The 14,242-nt window shown below is 42.4% G+C and overlaps 1 non-coding gene across 1 annotated transcript; it reads right to left on the bottom strand.

Moving 5' to 3' along the window:
* Positions 1 to 4,892: 4,892 nt before the first annotated feature.
* On the bottom strand, positions 4,893 to 4,967 carry Trnas-gga (transfer RNA serine (anticodon GGA)). Its single transcript has one exon. It is a non-coding gene; the product is annotated as a tRNA-Ser (tRNA).
* Positions 4,968 to 14,242: the final 9,275 nt, after the last annotated feature.

Genomic DNA, 14,242 nt, shown 5'->3' with positions numbered 1-14,242 from the left:
AAAATGACCGGTATATTTGAAACGGCAATAAAAACTAAACGAGCAGCGATAGAAATGCACCGTTTGTTGCAATATGCTTGGGACAACAGTACATTTTCAGGCAGACAAACTTTCGAAATTACAGTAGTTACAATTTTCAACAACAGATGGCGCTGCGGTCTGGGAAACTCTATAGTACGATATTTTCCACATATCCACCATGCGTAGCAATAATATGGCGTAGTCTCTGAATGAAATTACCCGAAACCTTTGACAACGTGTCTGGCGGAATGGCTTCACATGCAGATGAGATGTACTGCTTCAGCTGTTCAATTGTTTCTGCATTTTGGCGGTACATCTGGTCTTTCAAGTGTCCCCACAGAAAGAAGTCACAGGGGTTCATGTCTGGCGAATAGGGAGGCCAATCCACGCCACCTCCTGTATGTTTCGGATAGCCCAAAGCAATCACACGATCATCGAAATATTCATTCAGGAAATTAAAGACGTCGGCCGTGCGATGTGGCCGGGCACCATCTTGCATAAACCACGAGGTGTTCGCAGTGTCGTCTAAGGCAGTTTGTACCGCCACAAATTCACGAAGAATGTCCAGATAGCGTGATGCAGTAATCGTTTCGGATCTGAAAAATGGGCCAATGATTCCTTTGGAAGAAATGGCGGCCCAGACCAGTACTTTTTGAGGATGCAGGGACGATGGGACTGCAACATGGGGCTTTTCGGTTCCCCATATGCGCCAGTTCTGTTTATTGACGAAGCCGTCCAGGTAAAAATAAGCTTCGTCAGTAAACCAAATGCTGCCCACATGCATATCGCCGTCATCAATCCTGTGCACTATATCGTTAGCGAATGTCTCTCGTGCAGCAATGGTAGCGGCGCTGAGGGGTTGCCGCGTTTGAATTTTGTATGGATAGAGGTGTAAACTCTGGCGCATGAGACGATACGTGGACGTTGGCGTCATTTGGATCGCAGCTGCAACACGGCGAACGGAAACCCGAGGCCGCTGTTGGATCACCTGCTGCACTAGCTGCGCGTTGCCCTCTGTGGTTGCCGTACGCGGTCGCCCTACCTTTCCAGCACGTTCATCCGTCACGTTCCCAGTCCGTTGAAATTTTTCAAACAGATCCTTTATTGTATCGCTTTTCGGTCCTTTGGTTACATTAAACCTCCGTTGAAAACTTCGTCTTGTTACAACAACACTGTGTTCTAGGCGGTGGAATTCCAACACCAGAAAAATCCTCTGTTCTAAGGAATAAACCATGTTGTCTACAGCACACTTGCACGTTGTGAACAGCACACGCTTACAGCAGAAAGACGACGTACAGAATGGCGCACCCACAGACTGCGTTGTCTTCTGTATCGTTCACATCACTTGCAGCGCCGTCTGTTGTTGAAAATTGTAACTACTGTAATTTCGAAAGTTTGTCTGCCTGAAAATGTACTGTTGTCCCAAGCATATTGCAACAAACGGTGTATTTCTATCGCTGCTCGTTTAGTTTTTATTGCCGTTTCAAATATACCGGTCATTTTTGAAACACCCTGTACCTGGGGATAACACTCTGCAGGTACACTTGACAGCAAGAAAAGTGGGTCACTGCCGAATACAACCAACATGACGCAGCTGTGTTGCAGGTCCTCTAAGCATCAAAACCCCGTGGGGTACAGTGGTTTGACTACACATAATGGGTACTGCAAGAGACTACTAGAGAAAAAATTGGTTCAAATGGCTCTGAGCACTATGCGACTTAACTCCTGAGATCATCAGTCGCCTAGAACTTAGAACTAATTAAACTAACCTAAGGACATCACACACATCCATGCCCGAGGCAGGATTCGAACCTGCGACTGTAGCGGTCGCTCGGTTCCAGACTGTAGCGCCTAGAACCGCACGGCCACTCCGGCCGGCTGACTACTAGAGACCAAAGGTCTTTATGGCAGTCAGTCTAAGCGTCAACTAATATCCTCATACAAAACATATTAGAAAACACGTTCTTAAGGGAGGTAGGACGTCAAACGGGCCGACTTGGAGCAGGAGAGGCACCACAGGACATTTTATTTTCTACTGTCTATACTTTTACAAATAAATTCATAAAACTTTCTCATCATGACCAGGAAGGATTCAGAATTCACACTCATTGCAGTGGAAGTGCAAAAACGTAACAATATAATTTTTTTTAGATATGAAATTTCATCATTTTTTTCACTTACTGTTGGCTGCATTTGTTGCTATAGGTACATTTTTCTTCACAAGTAAGAGAGATTCTTTCATGAATTTTGCACAGAATACAAACCATACTTACAGGTGTATCAAACTCTAGAATTTTCCAAAGCTATTAAAAACTGTGGTAAAAATTGAGATAATTAACTACAAAATTAGATTTTTTTTAAACACAAAGTTTAAAACGTAACAGCCCATTCATTTTTTCATAAATTAAAGCCGGCCGGAGTGGCCGAGCGGTTCTAGGCGCTACAGTCTGCAGCCGCGCCACCGCTACGGTCGCAGGTTCGAATCCTGCCTCGGGCACAGATGTGTGTGATGTCCTTAGGTTAGTTAGGTTTGAGTAGTTCTAAGTTCCAGCGGACTGATGACCTCAGATGTTAAGTCCCATAGTGCTCAGAGCCAAGCCATAAATTAAATAGATTCTAGAGTTTCAGACACCTGTAAGTATGGTTTGTATGCTGTGCCAAATTCATCGAACAGTCTCTCTTACTTATCAAGAAAAGGGTACCTATAGCAACAAATGCAGCCAATAGTAAGTGAAAAAATGATGAAATTTCACACTTAAAAAAAATATTTTTGTTATGTTTTTGAACTTCCGCTGATACGAGTGTGAATCCTGAATCCTTCCTGGTCATGCTGACAAAGTTTTATGAATTTACTTGTAAAAGTATAGACAGTGGAAATTAAAATGTCCTGTGGTGCCTCTCCTGCTCCAAGTCGGCCCGTTTGACGTCCTACCCCCCTTAACGATGACACGCCCCATAACACTCATAAACTAACATTAATTACAACAAGTGACATTCCAAAAGTTTTGAGAAAACGGATTATTTTACATATATCGTACAGTAGTCCTTAGTCAAAATTAAATACTTGAGACAATGTATGGAGTTACAAAGCTGTACGGCAATTGGAAAAAAGTTTTTCGCTCTCGAAAAGGTTTTCCATCCACGTGCTGAACGTCGCTCAACGGCGAGTGGCTCTGGACACTGGGTATTGGACGAACCAGTAAAAACAACGCGATTAACGGCAACAAGCACTCTACGGAAATCTCAACATTAACAGCGAATCACCAGTAATATCATTGTTCTCGTAACACATCAACAGCTACGTGTACACAAATTTGAACTTTAAATGACATGACCAACGTCGTCGTTCTGGACCTGGATTCAAACACAGCACCTATAGCCATTGCTAACTAAGCTAAGCTTTGTTTGTGCCTTATTGTACCCGATCACTAGGCATAAAGAGACGTGGAGTATAGAAGTTTGTACCAGTATCAGTTATCAATTCAGATCCTGAAAATAAATGATGAAAATGTTTGTACTGAACTGGGAATCCTGTCATAAGAGTTACCTTCCTGGGAACTACCCCCAACGACGTTTAATATGGTGTCATTCACAAGGAATAAGGTACGCTCATGTTTAAAATTGAAATGCCATCATGTAAAGCTTATGACAGGGATGCAAACCCAGCACCTAATCGGATTGTTAACGAAGTACGTAAAATCAGAATTTTTCACCAATAGCGAGATATTGGAACCATAAATGACGATAGATTTGTTTTTGCCTGACTGGGATTCGAACCCAGCATCTAGGCCGTCGTTTTCTAGCCAGGAACAGACGATAAATAGCTGTTGTTGGTTCAGCAGTAGCGAGATGTGCGCATATTTAGCTAGACATCAGGCGACGAAAAGTTCTGTGCTGAATGGAACTCAAACCCCGCACACGTGGTCTTGAAGACACTTCAACTATCAAACTATTTTCCAATAATAGCTAGGACTGGCATGTTTGTACTTTCAATGATGTGATGGAAAATACTCTGCTGGCTAGAAGTTGAATACACAACATATCGTCGTACGTGATCACAACGAACACAACGTCAAACCCAAATCCGTCACTACTGGTGACAACATCGGAGATTTCTCGTCTGTTCCTGGTTAGAAAACGACGGCGGTAGGCGCCGGGTTCGAATCCCAGTCAGGCAATACAACTTAAGTCGTCATTTAAGCTTCCAACCTCACTACTGGTGACAAACTGTGATATTTACATTCTGATTTTACGTACTTATTCAACAATCCGATTAGGTGCTGGGTTCGCATCCTTGTCACCAGCATTACATGATGGCATTTCAATTTTAAACATGTGCATCCTTTGTTCCTTGACAATAAAACAATATAAAACGTCTTTCGAAGTTAGTTGCCAAGAAGGTAATTGTCATGTTAAGGTTCCTGATTTTGTACAAACATTATCGTCATTTACGTTCAAGTTGAGAACTGATAACTGATACTGGTGCAAACGTCAATATTTGACATCTATTTCTGCCTAGTGATCGAGTCTCGATAAGGCACAAAGCTTTGCTTGGTTAACAAGCCTTTCCATTCTGGCTTTGCATCCGGATCCAGAACGAAAACGTTGGTCAAGTCATTTAAAGTACAACTTTGTGTACAAGTAACTGCTGATGAGTAATGTGAACGATGATATTACTTGTGATTCGCTGTTAATGTTGGGATTTCTGTAGTGTGCTTGCCACCGTTAATCACGTTTTCTTTTAACTGCTTAGTATTACATAAAGTTGATGCGAAACCACTCCCCGACGAGCGTTGAACGACGTTCAGCATGTGTTGGGTAAAAGTTTTAGACAGCAAAGAAATTGAAACTTCCTGGCAGATTAAAACTGTGTGCCGGACCGAGACTCGAACTCGGGACCTTTGCCTTTCCCGGGCAAGTGCTCTACCAACTGAGCTACCCAAGCACGACTCACGCTCCGTCCTCACAGCTTTAATTCCGCCAGTACCTCGTCTCCTACCATAAATGCTACCCAAGCACGACTCACGCCCCGTCCTCACAGCTGTAATTCCGCCAGTACCTCGTCTCCTACCTTCCAAACTCGGTTTTAATCTGCCAGGATGTTTCATATCAGCGCACACTCCGCTGTAGAGTGAAAATCTCATTCTACAAACATCCTCCAGGCTGTGGCTAAGCCATGTCTCCGCAATATCCTTTCTTCCAGTAGTGCTAGTTCTGCAAGGTTCGCAGGAGAGCTTCTGTGAAGTTTGGAAGGTAGGAGACGAGGTACTGGCAGAAGTGAAGCTGTGAGGACGGGGCGTCAGTCGTGCTTGGGTAGCTCAGTTGGTAGAGCACTTGCCCACGAAAGGTAAAGGTCTCGGGTTCGAGTCTCGGTCTGGCGCACAGTTTTAATCTGCCAGGAAGTTTCATATCAGCGCACACTCCGCTGTAGAGTGAAAATCTCATTCTAGCAAAGAACTTGTTTCCAATTGCCATACAACTTCATAAATCCATATACTGTCTCAAATATATAATTGTGCCTAAGGATTACTGAACGATTTATGTGACAAAATTAGGTGTCCCATAACGTTTGAAATGTCACTTATTGTAACTAAGTTTAGTTTACTAACGTTAAGAACTGTCTGATCTCTTCTGTACTATCGTTGTGTTACTTTACATCTGGACGGACTGTCATAAAGATCAGTGTTCCCTAGTAGTCTTTAGCGGTATCCATTGTGTATCTTACAACGACTGTACTGTAGAGGGTTTCGATGATGTGCAACACAGATATGCCATGTTGGTTGCATATATTCAGGTGCAGCCTACACATTGGAATTCAGGCATGACCCACTTTTTTTGCTGTCGAGTGTACATGAAATGGAATGATCACATGGGTTCAGTTGTGGGTAAAGCAGGTGGCAGACTTCGATTTCTTGGTAGAATACTGGGTAAACGCAATTAGCCTACAAAGGTAATTGCTTACAAATCGAAAATTAAGAACCAGTCTCGATTTCACAGTCATTTATTAAAAATCTGACCGGTTTCAGCACGTGTGGCACCCGTACCAAACAGGACTAATACTGGATATTGAACGTATACAGAGAAGGGCAGCAGTAATCGTCAAAGGTTTGTTTGACCCGTGGGAGGGGGTCACAGAAATGCTGAAGAAACCGAACTGGCAGATTCTTGAAGATAGACCTAAACTACCCGAGAATGACTGCTTCCAAAGTTTCAAGAAGCGGCTTTTAAATTATCTCTCTAGAAATATACCACAACTCCATACCTGCAGCTCCCGTAGGGATAGTGAGAATAAGATTAGATTAATTACAGCAGGTACGAAAGCATATAAACCATCATTCTTCCCTAGCTCCATACGTGAATGGAACGGGAAAGGCCCGTAATAATGGAACAAATGGACGTATCGTCTGCCATTCACTTCATACTGGTTTCCCATAGTATAAACGTAGATGTAAAGGTAGAAATAGATGAAGATGTAGATGTGAAGGTGGTTTACAACGAGATACCACACCCACCAATTTAAATTACCACTGGCAAACTAGTGGTGGCGAAAGGCAGCACTCAAGAGAAACTCCAGTGGTTTCTCATAGTATAAATGTAGATGTAGATGTAGATGTGAAGGTGGTTTACAACAAAAGGCCACATCCAGCAATTGCAATGACCATCGGTGTACTAGTAGGTGATGGCGAAAGGGAGCGCTAAGAGAAACTTCGGTGAAAGATTCAGAAAGGGCAGCTGTTATATTAAGAATTTTTACTATTTTAAGGCAGTTACGTTTTATCGATTGTGAAAAGACGTTTGGCAATATTAAACAGGAAATGCTATACTGTTCAAGGACATCTGATTAAGGTAATTCTGTCATTATACAAAAACAGTATAAGATGGAACGGTACTGCAAATAATGGGACAGAATCTGTTGATATTAATCAAGGAGTTGGATAAGGCTGCCCACGGTCCCCTTACATTTCCGATGTTTATACCGACAACATGACACATAGATGATTGATTATATTAAAAGACAATTGAGAACTGACGACTTTAATTTCAAGACGCTGCTATTGCTGACGGTTAGCTTGTAATAGGAAATTCTGAAAGAAAGATAATTGCAGCATGTAATTTGTGTCAAACTGCCGCTAAACACGGAATGAGAAACCAGACACAAATGATTAATCTCTGGCTTCCTACCAGAAACAGTAGTGATTCTGATAATTTGCCATTACCGAAACATTAACGCGCCCTCCCTCATGACCCCAGCTCGCCGCTTTTACTAACTCAGACACTACGCACAGTGCAACAACGATGAGCAACTAAACATTGTCAGAAACCTCGGTTATTTACACTAAAAAAGAAATGAAATGATCGTATGACATTGATGGCCGCCGAGTTGCAAGTCTCTTCAGTTGACACCAGTGGGTTGACTTGCATGTCGACTACTATGAGATGACGACAACACATTACCAGATCCCTAGCGCAGAAAAACTGCAACCCAGCATGGCAGAAGTGCTGGCGACTCAGCTAAGGAGGCGGACATTTATACTGATGGATGCAGTTACATCAACTGTTGCTGCATGGTTATAATTACAGCTCAGTATGCAACCATACGAAAGAATAATATTCAATAAGGTTACAAAAATTATGGATAACTGGAAAGTTTAAGGATACAGGATGCCTGCAACAACGTCAGTTACCGCTTTACCGTCATACATCTACATCTACATGGATCCTCTGCAAATCACATTTAAGTGCCTGGCAGAGGGTTCATCGAACAACCTTCACAATTCTCTATTATTCCAATCTCGTATAGAGCGTGGAAAGAATAAACACCTATATCTTTCCGTACGAGCTCTGATTTCCCTTATTTTATCTTGGTGATCGTTCCTCCCTATGTAAGTCGGTGTCAACAAAATATTTTCGCATTCGGAGGAGAAAGTGTGTGAAATCTTATGTGTGTGAAATCTTATGGGACTTAACTGCTAAGGTCATCAGTCCCTAAGCTTACACACTACTTAACCTAAATTATCCTAAGGACCAACACACACACCCATGCCCGAGGGAGGACTCGAACCTCCACCGGGATCAGCCGCACAGTCCATGACTGCAGCGCCTTAGACCGCTCGGCTAATCCCACGCGGCTGAAAAGATTCCATCCCTACAAAAAACGCATTTTTTTAAAGATGTCCATCCCAAATCCTGTATCATTTCTGTGACACTCTCTTCCATATTTCGCGATAATACAAAACGTGCTGCCTTTCTTTGAACTTTTGCGATGTACTCCGTCAGTCCTATCTGGTAAGGATCCCACACCGCGCAGCAGTTTATAAAAGAGGACGGACAAGCATAGCGTAGACAGTCTCCTTAGTAGGTCTGTTACATTTTCTAAGTGTCCTGCTAACAAAACGCAGTCTTTGGTTAGCCTTCCCCACAACATGTTCTGTGTTCCTTCCAATTTAAGTTGTTCTTAATTGTAATACTTAGGTATTTAGTTCAATTGACGGCTTTTAGATTAGACTGATATATCGTGTAACCGAAGTTTAACGAGTTCCTTTTAGCACTCATGTGGATGACCTCACACGTTTCGTTATTTACGGTCAACTGTCACTTTTCGCACCATTCCGATATTTCTTCTAAATCGTTTTGCAGTTTGTTTTGATCTTCTGATGACTTTATTAGTCGATAAACGGCAGCGTCATCGGCAGACAACCGAAGACAGCTGCTCAGATTGTCTCCCAAATCGTTTATATAGATAAGGAACAGCAAAGGGCCTATAACACTACCTTGGGGAACGGCAGAAATCACTTCTGTTTTACTCGATGACTTTCCGTCAATTATTACAGTTTATTTACTCCTTATCACTAAAGCGATGGCATTTCAACGTTTGGAGCCCACAATACCCAAAATTCTTATACATGGCAAGTACGTGAACAAGTAGGAGTGTTTAAATACAAGACAGATGATACAGAGCTAAAATGTCCAGATTCAGACGTTTCTGTGGAACCATAAAAAGTACGTTAAAACATAGAATGAACACCCAAAACATTATGACCACTGCCCACCGCGAAGATGAATACCGCCCCGGGGTGTTGTGGCCACGTGACGTGGTAACAAAAGCAGGTAAACGTAGCAGACAGGGACGGGGGATCGCCCCAGCGAAGATTGGGCTGCAAATGGGGAAATCCATTGAAATAAGCGACTTTGATAAAGGGCAGATTATTTTTACGCAGAGCATGTGAACGAGTATCTCGAAAACGGCGAAGCTGGTCCAAACGTCACGTGTCTTGTGCATCTACAGAAAGAGGTAGAAGGACAGTGAAACTACTAACAGTCGCTAAATGGTTGGACGTCCACGACTCTTCACAGAAGGGGGGGGGGGGGGGAGGAGGGAGGGGTTCGGAGGCTTGTCTGCTCTGAAAAGTAGGGTAGATGGTGATGTGTGGCATTCTGCCGAAAGAGAGCAATGCTGATGCACGCAGAAGTGTTTTGGAGCACGCCGTTCATCGTACATTGTTGAAAATGGAGCTCCGCAGTTGACCGCCCCAATGTGTCCACAATTGCAGTGAACATCGGGACCAATGGAAAGGTGTCAGCTCTTCGGGTGAATCACATTTTTCCTGCTCTTCGTCGCTGGTCGTCTTCACAAATGCCGTCATCGAGGTGAACGGCGGCTTGCAAAGTGCGGCACGTCGCAGACACAGGCTGGTGGGATCAGTATTATGCTATGGAAAACATTCTCCTGCGCTTTCATGGGACCTGTGGTAGTAATATAAGACATTCTGACAGCTGCGAGCTGCTTGCATCCTTGCATGCTTCATGTCTTCCCAACGGTGATGTCTTTCAGCAGTATAATTGTACGTGTCGCGGAACCAGAGAATTATACTGAACTCATGTCGATATCACGACGATCAAATTCGCCTCCTGTGAATCCTATGGAACCCATCTAGGTTGTTATCGACCGCCATCACCGCGTACGCAAATCAGCGACCCGTTATTTACGTTGGTTACATGACCTGTGCGTAGAATCTAACGCTACATGCCTCCAAAAACCTACAACAAACTGTCGGATCCCTGATACGCAAAATCAGTGATGTATTTCGTTCCAAAGTTGGACATAAGCTATTAAGCAGTTGATCATAATGTTTTGGCTCATCAGTGTAACTTACGGAAAAAAACATTAATTAAAAAAATGTTCAAATGTGTATGAAATCTTATGGGACTTAACCGCTAAGGTCATCAGTCCCTAAGCTTACACACTGCTTAACCTAAATTATCCTAAGGACGAACACACACACCCAGGCCCGAGGGCGGACTCGAACCTCCGCCGGGACCAGCTGCACAGTCCATGACTGCAGCGCCTTAGACCGCTCGGCTACATTAACTAAACTTCACTAAGATATACCCTTGTCTTTACTGCTGTATGGTGGAGAATGTTGGACCGTAACATCTGATCAGTTACGACCAATAGAGTCATTAAACGAGTTCCTCCCCCGTGTAGTGAGAAGTTCACTACAGGGCTTTAAAAGAAAAACCGATATTAGACTAAACGTAAATGTAGAATCCATTACAATTATAACTGACAAATATAAACACAACAGGGAAGACCATGTCCAACGTATGTCTAATAATAGCGTGTAACGCCGGAAATGCATATCCTCCTATTTCCATCTATTGTACCATAATTTTTTCCTTATTTTGTTACCTGAAGATATAACATTTCTGTGTCTTTATATATTGTAATTGTTTTAATATTTATATATATATATATATATATATATATATATATATATATATATATATATATATATATATATTTATATTTATATTTATATTTATATTTATGCATTTATGTCGATGTATAATTGGTTTGTTTTGTAAATATTATTTGTATTTTACGCTGGGTCTTGCCTAGGGAAAACTATGCTATCGAACGAATTCATCGATAGGTCGTGTGAAGAACGAAAGTGTGTAGGATCTTTGGTAGTGTTAACTTTGCCGCGTGGAGCGCGGGCAGAGAGAGGGAGTCTGGTTGGAGTAGTGCGATTGAGCAGGTGTGTTGCGTGACGCTCCCGCAAGTTGCCGGGCTTTCGGGGTTTGGCAGCATGTAATTGCGATCGACTGGCTAGGATAGTTTCTGACACGGTGTCGCGGACGGGAAGCATTAGCTGGCGCACATCAAGAGCCCGTTTCGCCTGGTGACCGTGTCGAGAAGAAGGCGCGCCAACATCCAGCTTCTGCAACAGCGACGGCCGACAATGAGTGACTGTCGCCACCTCCTCGATCGACGGCTTCAAACCTTCAATCAACCAACAAGGAAGACAGGAAGCATGTAAAGTTTTAGAACTTGTGGCAAACCTCAGCTTTTCAAACTGTTCAAATCACAAAATTACAGCAACGTAGCATGACCCTTTGTTGCTCATTGTCCCAATTGCATTGCCAAGCAGGGTCCCTTCATTTTCCGAAATGAACCCGAGTGTCGTTGAAATTCAAACTCCAGCATTAAAGTAAAAGCATTCGATTTCACTGCTTTAATTTCAAAGTTCAGTTAAGGCATTCATAGCTGGCTACAATATTTAGATTACACAAACACAAATTAAGAGTGCGAGTTTTGTTTGCATATTTTAGCTTACCTGTGACTCCAGCTCAGTTTGGTACGTACTAAATTTTACTATTGTTAATTGTTCAGAGTCATTTAATTCAAGTTCAAAGTTAAATCTCTTATTTCTAAATTGCGTATATTCAAGTATCTTTTGACATGATTGTTGAGGTAGTCCAAGACTAACCGTATTTTACTGAATTTCGATGTGCTTCAGAAAGAAAGCTCACTATTAACTTCAGTCACTAAATAAACTTTCAATTTTCTGGTTTTATTAATTCTTTTGCTAAATTAAGTCAGAGTGTAGCGAAATTTATTACTTCTGACAAACTTTCAGTTTTCACACTACACGTGTCAACCTTCAGTTGCCACGCTTCTAGTGCTAATTATATGTGTAATAACCTTTCTTTTTCAGTTACTATAGTAATTGTCCTTAGGACTGGCGACCGTAATTTTCCCCAAATCTCAAATATCTAATTACCGCTGGTTAATTGTTGACGTAACGGTCGCACATTTACTTTCTTTATTAACTTTACCCCTTTTCAAAAATAATTTCCACCAGTTTCATTTGCATTTTTCCTTTCATTTAGATGTAACCCTTTCCTCCCTCTTTACCGACAAATTAACTTCGGTGACGATTGCTTTTCCCAAATTTCCATTAGGAACACGCGGTTTAAATTTTCACTGTCATTAAGGTCGATAAGTGAGGGGGAGGTTACAAGCGTAATTAAAACTGCAGTATTACGTAATCCAACGGGAATGAAACACGTTGAATATCACTTAAAGAGATTGCGTGAACAGTTCTGAGGCGGAACAGGCCGAAATACCTAATCCCTGACAAAGATGATGATTTTTGACTATGTTCTTTCTTAAACTATCATACCGTCATCAGGCTGACAAAAAACATTCGCATAAAATGGGGTAAATGTTACTTGAACTCGAAAGTATAGGTACGATAAGGTATCGAGAGTCAATACAGTTCAGCATCATGCTTGACACATTGGACTCCCCACGCCCGGGTTCCCGGGTTCGATTCCCGGCGGGGTCAGGGATTTTCTCTGCCTCGTGATGACTGGGTGTTGTGTGATGTCCTTAGGTCAGTTAGGTTTAAGTAGTTCTAAGTTCTAGGGGACTGATGACCATAGATGTTAAGTCCCATAGCGCTCAGAGCCATTTGAACCATTTTTGAACATTGGACTCCCGTGCTCTACCTGTACTTTCGATGTCAACGAACAGTCATTCCATGTTATGTTGGTAACATGTGTTGACTGATGATGATCTAATATCGTAACTATTCAAAATAATAAAAAAAATATTAATGTAAATGTTGTTGGCAATTTTTATTTTCTGAATTATTTAAGGGCTGTGGGGCACTGCTTGCAGAAAGCATTCTGTGAAATCGTTTAAGTTTTTGTTCTTCTGTTTGCTAAAAGATCGAGGTCAGAGAAGAAGCTCATACCATGGGAGCGGGGGACAATCCTCATGTTAGTTTATTAGGAAAGATGGTGGGGAGAGATCAAAGCACAGGTACTTACAAAATAAAACTCAACACAATTCGTAAACTCTGTTTATTAATTACCAAACATACTAGTGGCACCACTTTATAATAGATACCCACTTTTACTGATTACAATCCACCTAACTGATGGAGTATCACACTTTCCATTGCATGTGGTACGGGGAGGCATCACCCACATCCATGCCCGAGGCAGGATTCGAACCTGCGACTGTAGCGGTCGCGCGGTTTTAGACTGTAGCGCCTAGAACAGCTCGGCCACTCCGACCGGCAATACAGGAGTGACTTCATAGGCTGTGTCAATAGTGAAACTGGTATTAGTGATCACTATGTAATCATAGTGGCGAGACTAGGTGAGTACTTTTACTCCAAACAGATAGGCAGGTGTCGGCATCCCACTTAGACTATGAATGGACGTAGAGGAATCACGGGCAAATTTAAGCTGATTGTAAACCGCGCTATGGAGAAATATGTGCCGAGTAACTGGACTGGCAGAGAAGGCCCGCCGTGGATTAATAAAACCGGGTAGATTTTGAGGAAGCAGTGGCTGTTGCACTCTCGGGTCATACAAGAACGCGGAAATATCGATATCAAAAGTTAGTAGGCATTAAGGGAGTCTATAGAAAGGTCGATGAGCGAAGTATATAACAAGTTCCACCGCTATACCTTAGAGAATGATCTCGTCGAGAGACCGAGAAAAATCTGATCCTACGTAAAATCACTAACCACGTCAAAGGCTGCTATCCATTCACTCATCGACTAGTCTGGTGTGGCAATGGATGAAAGCAAAAGGACAGCTGAAGTGTAAAATTTTGCTTTCAAGAAATCATGCTTGCTTTAGGATCGTATATGCAAACCGACCATCGCACTCGACTGACGTATGGAGGACATAGTAACAAGTATCCCCTGACGTAGAGAAGCAACTGAAGAAGATGAAAACAAATAAGTCGCCAGGTCCGAATGGAATCCCATTTCGGTTTTACAGCATTTCGGTTTTACGGCATTGGCCCCTTATTTAGCGTGCATTTAACATGAATCTTTTGCCATGCGCAATCTCCCAAGTGACTGGAAAAAAGCACAGCTGACTCCTTTACACAATATGGGTAAAAGAACGGTCCCGT

Source organism: Schistocerca nitens, chromosome 7 (genome assembly GCF_023898315.1).
Source record: "Schistocerca nitens isolate TAMUIC-IGC-003100 chromosome 7, iqSchNite1.1, whole genome shotgun sequence".
Classification (NCBI taxonomy): domain Eukaryota; kingdom Metazoa; phylum Arthropoda; class Insecta; order Orthoptera; family Acrididae; genus Schistocerca; species Schistocerca nitens.
Note: the sequence above shows the minus strand (reverse complement) of the source record. Positions and strands in the feature narration are given on the sequence as shown.